We start from the raw sequence: 12763 nt of genomic DNA, 5'->3' as shown, positions 1-12763 counted from the left end.
ATTGTATGAAACACCTAGAATTAGGAACCTAAAGATACTTATATATCTATATCCTAGGTTCAGAGGTTAAGGTCATTTGTCGGTTTATAATACTTACCTCCCACCCATGAGTAAGTCTAGCCTAATGTTAAGACTGCAGGTTTGTTTTGTACATGAACAAATGACAAATTTGTATTTTTCATTACTAACAAACCTGAGGTCTTAAATATAAAGGCACACTTCGAACCAACCATATGACAGTTAAATTGGGTTAGAAGAGTAACTGATATGACCACTAGATGCTGAAGGCATTTTTGCAGATCCCACAGACCCCATGATCAAGCACAGATGCCTATAGTTCCTTGTGTACACAATTTTTTATTAATTTTACCAGTTTTCCAGTTGGCATTTAGGAGATTTATCCTGATGTTAAGACCTCAGGTTTGTTAGTTGTGAAAAATACAAATTGATTAAAAAATTTGTCATTTTTTATTTTGGAAAGTTTTGAAACAGTATTTGTTAACAAATACATAATTGGCTCTTGGGTTTTGAGTGTTGGTTTTCTCTTTGTGTTGAATTCTGTATTTTGATAAACATAAATTTAGTAATTTATATATGTTTACCTCCTTACTGGCTTGTGCTATATAATTGTAATTAACAACAGTACAATATATCTGTTTTAGATGGATTAGTAATGATTCTATTCTTTGTGAAAACTACTCTACAGACATATATATATATATATATATATATATATATAGATATATTATATATATATATATATATATATATATATATATATATATACGTGTATACATATATATATATACTATATATAATATATAGTATATATATATATATATACTATATATTATATATAATATATAATATATATATCTATATATATATCATATATATATATATATACTATATATATATATATTATTATATATATATATATATAGTATATATATATATATATATATATATATATATATATATATATATATATATATATATAGAATTTTATGTGAGAACATTTCTCTTGAATGATGAATTCTGAATTAATTCATATTTGTGGCATATCTTTTAATGGTATTTAGTAGTGCTTGAAATCTTGAAGAATCAAGGAAATTTGTGGCTATACAATGTATAAATATTAGTATAGTATACATTCATTTGATAGTGTAGCCTATATATTATTTATTATATAATTTTGAAGTTGCTGTTGTGTTGTTAGTTCCAGTTCATTGTAGGATTTTATTCACTAAAATTCATATCTCTTTGACATCTTCATTGTTTAGGGGACTTCGGGTTTTCTGTTTGTCATTGTACCCTATCTATGTTTAATGTTAATGGAAACAGACATTAGGAAATTTTTCCCTATTTTAAATGTAGGTCAAGATGTTTTGTTACATAGATAAATGTTTTATTATGGGGTCAGTCTGTTGTTTGCTTGAAGAGTGTCTTGATGGGATGTGAATGGAGTCCACTTATTTTTGTTGCCTGTTAGTTAATGTTACCTTTTGAGATATTTTTCAGTTTAAAGCATAAATTCACAATGGTTGACATAACTTGGAGCCATTTATATTAATTTATTTTAGGACTTTTTTTTTTTTTTTTTTTTTTATAGTTCATAATACATCGCATGCATTGAGGGAATGAAATGCTTTTTTGGTATCTTATAGCTAGTTACAATACTATATTCATTCTGTTCTAGATACGGATCTTAGATACATAGTATAGTACTTGAATTATGAAAAAGAGAGGGTGTTGTTAGCAAAGTTGAGTTTTATTTAGAATATTAGGGTTTTTAGATTACTGCTCTTGCAAGTCTTAAAATTTGTCTGTGTAATGATTTTACATCAAGCAGGGATGCATGTATGCTGGACTTTTGATTCAACTAAAACAGCTAATGCAACAAAAGAAATGTTTTCTAGTAACTAGTTGATTGACTGATCTAAAGTTATTGTAACTAGGCCAGTAGTTTTTAATTCTTAGTGTCCCAACCATTAGGTGATTCTGAATTTGTCATTTCTATAAGGTATTGATTTTATATTTTCATATTCCAAGAACGTTTATGTAAAAATATAAAATATGCATTAAGTTATTGCTGTACGATATGTACATAGAAAAGTGGTCTTGATAATTTTTTTTGTAGGAACATTTCTTTCATTTAAGGTGAATATTACAGCAATTATACAGAGATCACTCTTTTGAGAATTTGTCATTTAAGATTAGTGATGCAGCTAAAATTTGAAAGTGTGGATTTTTTTTAATGACTGCCTCTAAGGTGGTTTCGCTATAAACCTATGTCACATAAGGCATCAATGGGTAGTTGATGGGCAGCTTATGTATTTAGATTAAAAGATATTTTAAGATGAATTGCAGCATGAATTGGGCATATACAAAACATGTAGGTTATACCTAGTTTTTTAAAGTACTTGCCACAATTGAAACTAGAATTTTTAAAATTTCAATGCAAGTAATTCATGAATTACAAATTTAATTATTAGGGGGAATTCATCTTCCTCTGAGTTGAAAGTAATGTTATGGTTCATCTTTGTTGGAGTTCTAGGACTTAGGGCATATTCTCCATACTAACACACTAGTTTGTTAATAGTCTTCAGGTTAATGGGGCATAGGCCATTGTTATTAGATTTGGTCATACTACTTTTTGTAGGAAGCTTTAATGCACACTCTTTAAGAATATCATTCCATACACTCAACATGAATGTGGAATCCTAGCACAGTTTGTCTTAATGCTAACATATTCATCAGTTAGTCATCTCTCAGCTGCACACCATAAGATATGCACTCTTTCATATATTTAGTTCTTTAAAGGAAGACATCTTTTGTACAAGAATAACTGGAATTGATTTGTAATCAGTTAAGAATGTTGTGATTGGTTAATAAATAACATTTGAGTACCCTCTCATTGCAATTTTGTAATTAATAACTTTGTTTTTGAAATTGTAATATTTTGATATCCCAGAAAGTTAATAGTGTGTGTGTGTGTGCGTTGTAAGTAACAGTGGTTTTATTACGTCTGTGGAATTTGCTTCCCATGCTACCGAGTGCTGTTTTTCATTTATGTGAAGTCATGTTAAAGATAAGAGTTTTAATTGTGCTGTTTGACAGGAACATCGCACTGAGATTGATGCCCGAGCTGGGACATTCCAAGCATTTGAACTTTTTGGTCATCAGCTGCTTCAGTCTGGTCACTTTGCCTCTGCTGAAGTTCAAGAGAAGTTAGATGCCATGAATGAGGCACGTCAAGAACTTGAGAGGTAGGAGGAAATTTATTAAGAATAGTTTTCTTATCCTGTTGAAAGAACTTTAGGCTTAAAACTTTCTTTTGGTAATACAATGTCTAAGGAATGTTTTCACTTTGTCACTTTCCAATTTCTTTTATAGGGCATGGATTGCTCGACGCATGAAACTTGATCAGTGCCTGGAATTACAGTTATTCTACCGTGACTGTGAACAGGCAGAAAACTGGATGTCATCCCGTGAAGCATTCTTATCTTCAGATGAAGCTGATGCCAAGGCTGATAATGTAGAAGCACTCATTAAGAAGCATGAAGATTTTGATAAGGCAATTAATGCCCAGGAAGAGAAAATTGCTGCACTTAATCTGTTTGCTGATCAGTTAGTAGCAGCTGAGCATTATGCTAGCAAAGATATTGGAGACAAACGAGGGCAGGTGCTTGACCGTTGGCAGCATCTTAAGGAGGCCCTTATTGAGAAACGTTCCAAATTGGGAGAGTCCCAGACATTGCAACAGTTCTCTCGTGATGCAGATGAAATTGAAAACTGGATTGCTGAAAAGCTGCAGGTGGCAACTGAGGAAAGCTTTAAGGATCCAGCTAACATACAGTCTAAACATCAGAAACACCAGGCATTTGAAGCTGAACTAGCAGCCAATGCTGATCGTATCCAGGCTGTGCTGGCTATGGGCCAGAATCTTATAGATAAGCACCAGTGTGCTGGATCTGAAGAAGCTGTTCAGCAAAGATTGGAATCCATCTCAGAGCAGTGGGACTTCCTTACTCAGAAGTCAGCTGAAAAGTCTCTTAAACTCAAAGAAGCCAATAAGCAGAGAACTTTCATTGCTGCTGTTAAAGATTTGGACTTCTGGTTAGGTGAAGTAGAATCCCTTCTGACTAATGAAGACGTAGGGAAGGACTTGGCCAGTGTTCAAAACCTAATGAAAAAGCATCAGTTGGTGGAAGCTGATATTCAGGCCCATGAAGATCGTATCAATGATATGAATGGCCAGGCTGATTCACTGGTGGAAAGTGGCCAGTTTGATACTGCTAATATCCAAGAAAAGCGCCAGAGCATTAATGAAAGATACGAACGCATCAAGAACTTGGCAGCTCATCGTCAGTCACGTTTGAATGAAGCACTTACCCTTCATCAGTTCTTCCGTGACATTGCTGATGAAGAGTCTTGGATCAAGGAAAAGAAGCTCTTGGTTGCTTCAGAAGATTATGGTCGTGATTTAACTGGTGTTCAGAATCTGCGGAAGAAGCACAAACGTCTGGAAGCAGAGCTTGCATCACATGAGCCAGCAATTCAAGCAGTTCAGGAAGCTGGGGAGAAGTTGATGGGTGTGTCCAATGTAGGTGTTGCTGAGATTGAGTCCCGCTTAAAGCAGCTTTCAGAGACCTGGTCTCAGCTGAAGTCCATGGCTGATCAGAGAGGCCAAAAGCTTGAACAGTCTCTTATTTACCAGCAGTTCTTGGCTAAAGTGGAGGAGGAAGAGGCCTGGATTAGTGAAAAGACTCAGTTATTGTCTGTCCCAGATTATGGTGATAATATGGCAGCTGCACAGGGTCTTTTGAAGAAGCATGATGCCTTTGAAACTGATTTTGCTGTTCATCGAGACCGATGTAATGATGTAAGTGATGCAGGTTCTAAACTGATTGCTGATGGTAATCATCATGGAGAGAGCATTAAGCAGAGATGCCAGCAGCTGAAGGATAAGCTGGAAGCCCTGAATGGAATTGCTGCTCGCAGGAAGCGCAAGTTGGCTGACAATTTGGCGTACTTGCAGTTTATTTGGAAGGCAGATGTTGTTGAGTCCTGGATTGCTGATAAGGAGTCTCATGTTAAGTCAGAAGAATTTGGCAGGGATCTTTCAACTGTCCAAACTCTCCTTACTAAGCAAGAAACATTTGATGCTGGTGAGTTTTTATAATACAGGCAATTGTCATTATATGATTAATTTAGGCGTGTTCATAATAGATTATTTGGTGATCATTCAGATAATGACTAATTATAACATGGGAATTATTTGAATTCTTTTATAGCCAAATAAAGATAACACAATAGTCAGGATATTACCATCACCTACTGTAGAGACTTACAAGCAATAATTATATATACATTAACACAAGAAAACAAAGTTATTTAAAGAAAAGAAAGTAATGAAATGGAAAAGACTATGGACAGAAATAGAAGGAATAATAGCATAATCTGTAAGCTCTCCTCAACCCCAGAGCATGCTTATCATTGGGAATATGTAAATGTACTAACATTTGCAAATAATTAAAAAAAATATGAAATAGAAAATAAATTATAAAAAATTAATATGTGCACACCTATGCACACATGCAGATTGGCAATATAAATAATTGAACCTCCACAAATGCATGAATTACTGTAATTGTTTAAATCATTATCATCATATCATAAATATAATTTGGACAAATTACACATACACAAGCACATGACTAGGCCATGCATACATCATCTTAAAAGTCTTGATAAGTTTATTATGTATCTTAATATTTGTTTCCTGAAGTTTACTTACATTGGAGTTTCATGGAATATTTTCATGACAGCATACAAATTTAACCTTTATGCATGGTCATCCACAGCAAGTTTTCCAGGGAGTTCCCATACATCAAAGAAGCTAATGATGATGATGTCTTCATTGTTGTCATCATTTACGGTTTAGTGGCCACTCATTATTTCTCAGTCAAAAGTTAGCACTCGTCATTATTACTCAGTCAAAAGTTGACACTCATCATTGTTTCCGAGTCAAAAGATGTCACGCATTATTATTTCTTAGTCAAAAGTTGATGCTCATCATTTTTTCTCAGTCAAAAGTTGACACTCATCATTATTTCTCAGTCAAAAGTTGACACTTACAGTAGGTTTACTGTTAAATTTGCTATGATAACTTCTTTATAACTGTATGGTGCGTAGAAGTAATGTATCCTCATCAGTGTAAGAAAACTACATGACTGTATGGTGAATTTCCAGAATTTAAAGGAAAAAGTTATGCCCAGATTATGTTAAGTTGTCAAGAGGGTATTTGGTAGGGACGTCTGGCAATAAAAATTTGTGTTAGACAGTCAGATCACATAGTATTAATTGAATATATGATGATGGTTGTCTGTAGTGCGTTTCTGTAAATTTTTGTTAATTTACAGCATATGTTTTTTTGCACCACCCTGTATATCTTTTGTATAATTTATGACCATATAAATACTACTGTAATTATTCTCGACATTGAGTTCTGGAGGAAGATTAATGTTTTTTGTCGTTTAACAGGTTTGGCAGCCTTTGAAAATGAGGGTATTCAGAATATTACTGCTCTTAAGGACCAGTTAGTATCAGGTAATCATGAGCAGTCAGAATCCATCATCAAGCGCCATGGAGATGTGATTGCTCGATGGAAGAAACTTCTTAATGACTCTTTGGAGCGCAAGAATAGACTGTTGGTTATGCAGGTATGATATGATAGTGTATGCTTATATTCTGTTGAATAATTTATGGAATTAATATATTATTTATAACATTATAAACTGTGGTTCATGTTAAATCTTTACTTTTATAATTTTTTACAGGATCAGTTCCGCCAAATTGAAGAGCTCTATTTGTCATTTGCCAAGAAGGCTTCTGCTTTCAACTCTTGGTTTGAAAATGCTGAGGAGGATCTTACAGACCCTGTTCGTTGTAATAGGTAAGGAGAATGGTTGTCTTTTCTATAAATGTGTTTTTTTAATTGTCATTTCAGGTCGGTAGATTTTTAGGTAGGATTTTAATTGTCATTTCAGATTGGTAGATTTCAAAAATTTTTTGGATGGGTAGACTCCAAATAAATTTTTTTAAGTATAGCAGGTTCATCATATTGTTTGTTGAGAGCAGGGTGGTAAGGATTGTTGGACTAACGAAGTAAAATGCAGTAGTATGATTTCAGATGTGTTTTGCAGTTCTTGGTTTGAAGTATGCATTAAAATAGTTAGATATTGATGGGACAGGCAGTGTTCATTGCTTTATTAACTTTTTCTCTGATCATTTAGACATTTACTAGTGATGTGTGTGGGATTTATTTTGTAATGGCTTTCATAACACGCGATCTCGCATATCATGCGACCCCGAAATTTTGACCCTAAAACAATGATTTGATCATGCATCTCATGTAACATGCAAGTTCAATTTTTGAGACCAAATTTCAATAGGCTAACCTCTTTTCCTCCTGTTTATCTATCCCATTTTCTAGTTAGGCTAACCCCTTTTCCTCCATCTTGTTATCTATCCCATCTTCTAGTTAATTAAGTTAAAATGAGTAAAAGGACGCTAAAAGTACAGGCGGCCTTTGGGTAGTGGCAGGGGTTCCGTTCCTGGCTGCCGACGCCAAGTGATTTTCGACGCTAAGCGATTTTAAAGCCTACAGCCACCGCACACCTTCTTTCAAAATACTAGACTAGTCAAACGGCGCCGTAATTCTGCAATGGCACAATAAGTAAAATTATATTTATTCACAATAGTAATATAGAATTTATTGTACAGTAGTACTGTACAGTACATTATAGTATTATAAATACTGTAAAGTGAAAAAAGCTTAGTTTTAATCCTCTGGGTGTCTAAGAGTCTGTAAAGATATAATAAGGTTTTATACAGTGCACAGGTAGCTGTAGTATTCAAGTTATGATAATTCATCTTACGATAATCCGATTTTATGAGAGACCAAATTACAGTAGCCTAACTTTATCTCATCTTTACATAAGTTCAAAAACAGCAAAAGAGAATGATGAAAGTATGGTTTTAATGTTATATTCATTGCGTAAATGTGTACAGCCATGAACAACTGAACGAGAAACAATTTTTTTTTTTTTTTTTTTTTTTTCCTTCTTCTTCTTCTTCTTCTTCTTCTTCTTTTCTTCTTCTTCTTCTTCTTCTTCTTCTTCTTCTTCTTCTTCTTCTAAGTACAACCAAATTGGATAATAACATCTGCTTGGCTTGTATTTCAATCATCGTACTATAGTACACTATTACCGTAATTGTTATAAATGACATTATGCAGAATAGGACTGAGATATCTTAATGTAATAACTTCATTCGCTATAGATCAAAGATCAATGTAGATCAAAGATCAATAGGGAAAATACACTGTTAAATTTACACCTAGTTATAGCTGAAGCTGAGAAAACTGTTCAAGCTGCTAATGACCATTATTGTGCAGGCAACAAGGATAAAACTCCAGTAAACGTATGCCATCAAACACAACCGTACATAAAATTGAGATAAGATCATTTTAATCAAAACTACTGTGCTTGAAAGAACACACTTTACTGTTGGTTGCACGCTGATATAAGATGAATAATGTAAAATTCGTATTATGATGATATAAAGGAAAATTGCGAACGGAATCACGTATTGTTTTTCTCAATAAACATGCTGCCAATGTAATCTATTAACGAAAAAAAAAATTGGTTAGATATTTGTTTATGCTAACTAGAAGTAAGAAAATTTGCTGAGAATTGCGTTAAATTTGGCGAAACAAACTCGTATTTGCCATCAGCTGATTTCCATATCAAAACATTGGCCGCTCCGCGGAATACTGGCTTAGATTTACCGTAGTATTTTATAATACAATAATATGAGAATACATACAGTATTATTGGATACAGTGAAGTAATGTATAACTTTTTAAAGGAATTATGGAAATGATGCATATTTAATTTTTCTTATGTGCTTATCTTGATTTTCATCACTATGTAGCAGTGGCATCTCGAGCTCGTACCGTTGTACCTCAATTTTTTGCTTGAGTAACAACGCAAGAAATTGACTGAGTTGCAGAGTTATATTTTACTACTTCTATCCCATGGAAAAACAAACAAATTGCAGTGTTGCTAAATCGAATGTATATGCGAGTTTTGTCTTTTAAAATCAATCAATTTATGCAACAATTGTAAGTATTATTTGTTATAAAAATATGGTTCAATGATATAAATTAAAATTTTGTTATTTGGGCGCGACTTGAACAACCTATTGTCTTCGTCAAGTGAAGGGCTGTTGCAAAGACTTCAATTGGACATGCATACTGCCACTGTATCATATTTATGTAAAAAAAAAAAAAATACCCTATACGTAATATATTTCCATACACATTTTAAACATAAAAGCATGAATATTTATAAAATCGACGCATTGATTGCTAAATTTGCACTTTTTTTATCTATATTATCGGAAGAGCAGCAGGCAGCGGCTTACAAGAATGAACACGAAAAAACAATGTTTGATAATGTGAAGGGCAGTTTCAAAAGCTGCCCTTGTATCATATTTCTGTGCAGAAATAAAAATATCCTATACGTAATACATTTTCATACACATTTTAAACATAAAAGCATGAACATTTAGAAAATTGACACATTGATCGCTAAATTGCACTTTTTTTAAACTATATTTTTGGAAGTGCGGCAGGCGGCGGCTTACAAGAACGAATATGAAAAAACATTCTATTTGATAACGTGAAGGGCAGTTTCAGCAGCTGCCTTTGTATCACATTTCTGTGCAGAGATAAAAATACCCTATACGTTATACATTTTCATACACATTTTAAACATAAAAGCATGAACATTTATAAATCGACACATCCATAGTTAAATTTGCACTCATTTAACTCTATATTTTTGGCATAGAACAGCGTCAGAGGAATATATTTGACCCTAATACCTGTGTAATAACTCTCAATAAAATATTTTATATCAATAAAATATTTAATATTTGCATAACCTTTATGGTCAGAACGGTGTTTCTACAAATGTATGTACTTGTTAGACATAATGGCGCTAGCGGCGCTGTTAACCGAAAATTGTGCCATAAAAATACCTTAAAATTTTTGACGACAGCCATAAAACCGATGCGCTGCCGAGTGATTTTGCCGTTAACCTCTGGCCGCCTGTATCATCAGTAATGTTGTACGTACGTACTTGTGTAAACGCATATAGCCAGAAACAGCTGATTTGCTATGAACAACCGAATCTGATACTACAGCAATTTTCTTGCATTTCAACCATTGTACGATAGTAAAGAATTGCTGTAGTTATGTTACAAATGATGCTAAATAGAACAAGACTGGTGTATTTTTACATTACTATATCCTAATTTGCTATGGAGAAAAGATTGATAAATTTAAGCTGCTTATTGTAGCTGAAGTTGAGGAAAGAATGTTTATCTGCTAACGACTGTTATTGTGCATCGGCAACATGGAATCTTCGGTATATTACCATCAAACTCGACCGTAAACAACTGTTGAGAGAAATGTGTTTTAATCAAAACTATTTGGCATGAAATAACACATTTTACTGTGTTCACTCTGATAAAAGATGGATATGTAAAGCTCTTAGTATTCTGATGAAATAAAGTGAAAATATCGATAGCAATCTGTTGATCTTTTTTACACAAACATGTTCTCAGCGCCATATACTAACGAAAAAAATAATTAAATTATGTTCACAATGATACGAATTCAAGTGATACTTTGACTTGAAAACACTTCGTAAAACGTAAAATAATCTTGTCCCATATCAATAGAGTATCTTGAGATTCATTTACACTAACTAGAAGCAAGAGAATCGCTCTGATTTGTCTTCAATACAGCAAAATAAACTTATCGCAATACAGCAAAATAAACTTTTATCGCAGTCGTCCCCAGCCGATTTCCAAACCAAAACATTGATTGCTATTTTTGTATTTTATAATATATCAATAGTAATATGAAAATACATATATTATTATTTAATGCAGTGAAGTAAAACAAATTTTTAAAAGATCTGTGGAAAAGATGCATATTCATTATGTGTGTATTTTATGAAACTACACATAACCAGCCCGAGAAGAGTCTACTTGAAACTCAGAGGTCTGGAAAAATAACCCCTATTAATGATAATATGAAACTACACTGGTAAGTATGTGAGTATTACATACGCTAATTTTATATCTCATGTATGATGCGACCCCTTAATTTTATATCTCATGTATGATGTGACCCCCTTAATTTTATATCTCATGTATGGTGCGACCCCTTAAAATTAGCTCCAAAATTATGTGTTCAAAAGTTGCATGATATGCAAGCATATACAGTATTTTGTAATATAGAGCAATTAATGTCGTTGCTTTTAACAATGAAGGTGAAAGGAGTTATTCCTTCATATGTATGTTTGTTGATCTGTTTGTTCACAAGATATCCCCCAAAAATTAGAGATGGATTTCACAAGACATCCTGTGAAGTATACTAGGCTTTTAGCCAAGGTAAAGTTTATTAGGTTTTATGATTGAGCCCAATTTTGAGTAAATTTTTATTTTTTTTCCACTGTGATACAGGTCACACACAAATAGACAGAGTTGGTTGAGGTTTTGGTGGAAAGATGCAATTTGGGAGAAGATTAGGAGGGAGGTAGAAGCTCTATGAAAATTTTGCCAAAGTCAACAATTAGTTTCTGAACAAAAGTTTTAAGGCCAGAGGGAATATAACATACAAGATTGGAGTAGTTAAAACAATGATTTTATGATGGAAAATATATATGGCATCAAATAAAAACATTTACCTGTTATATTGGTGAGGTGTGATTAAAACAACATATACGCACTGTATATACTCATGTAATATGCAATCTCGTGTATCATGTGACCACCAAATTTTCACCCATAAAGAATTATTTTCTTGTGTTTATTGTGTATCTTGCAAGTTCCTTTTTTGTGAGACAAAATTACAATAGATTAACCTCTTTCTCCATCTCTCTATCCCATCATTTAGTTAAATAAGTTCAAAAAGGTAAAAGAGAATGATGAAAGTATTGTTAGTAACATTATATGTGTTGCCTAAATGCATACAGCATAAACAACCGAATGAGGAACAACTGTTATGCTATGAACAACTGAATTGGATAACACAGCTGTTTGGCTTGTATTTCAACCATTGTACAATAGTAAACAATTATATACCATAGTTATGTTACAAATGACGTTAAGTAGAAGAGGACTGATATATTTTTACATTATACCCATATTCACCATGGAGGAAAGATTGGTAAGGAAATATACTGTAAATTTAAGCTGTGGGATTTAGCTGAAGCTGAGAAAACAATGCTCAAGCTGCTAATGACCATTAATTATTGTGCATCTGCAACATGGATGAAATTCCCCTAAATTTTGATATGCCATCAAATGTGACCTTAAATAAAATTGGAGAGAAAAGCTTATTAATCAAATCTAATGTTGTTTTAACATGTATTTCAGATGGGACAAAACTTTTCCCCATGGTTATCTTTAAACAGAAACTGAATTGATGCTAAAACAAAATTTCCTGAATGGTATCGCTGCTCACGTTCATGGAAACCTAAAAGTGCAAATGGTGCATGATTGCTGTTTGTATTTTATAATACAGTAGTAATATGAGAATACATGAAATATTGATACAGTGAAGAAAAGCATGACTTTTTAAAAGATTCATGGAAAAGATGCATATTTGTTATGTTTCCAT

General features: G+C 33.0%; 1 pseudogene; it reads left to right on the top strand.

Annotated features, from left to right (window-relative positions):
- LOC135221268 (spectrin alpha chain-like) overlaps nt 1-12763 on the top strand; it is a 136960-nt pseudogene that overhangs the window by 103950 nt on the left and 20247 nt on the right.

Source organism: Macrobrachium nipponense, chromosome 2 (assembly GCF_015104395.2).
Source record: "Macrobrachium nipponense isolate FS-2020 chromosome 2, ASM1510439v2, whole genome shotgun sequence".
In the NCBI taxonomy this organism is placed as follows: Eukaryota; Metazoa; Arthropoda; class Malacostraca; order Decapoda; family Palaemonidae; genus Macrobrachium; species Macrobrachium nipponense.
The sequence above is the reverse complement of the archived record's forward strand: the minus strand, read 5'-3'. Positions and strand labels throughout refer to the sequence as shown.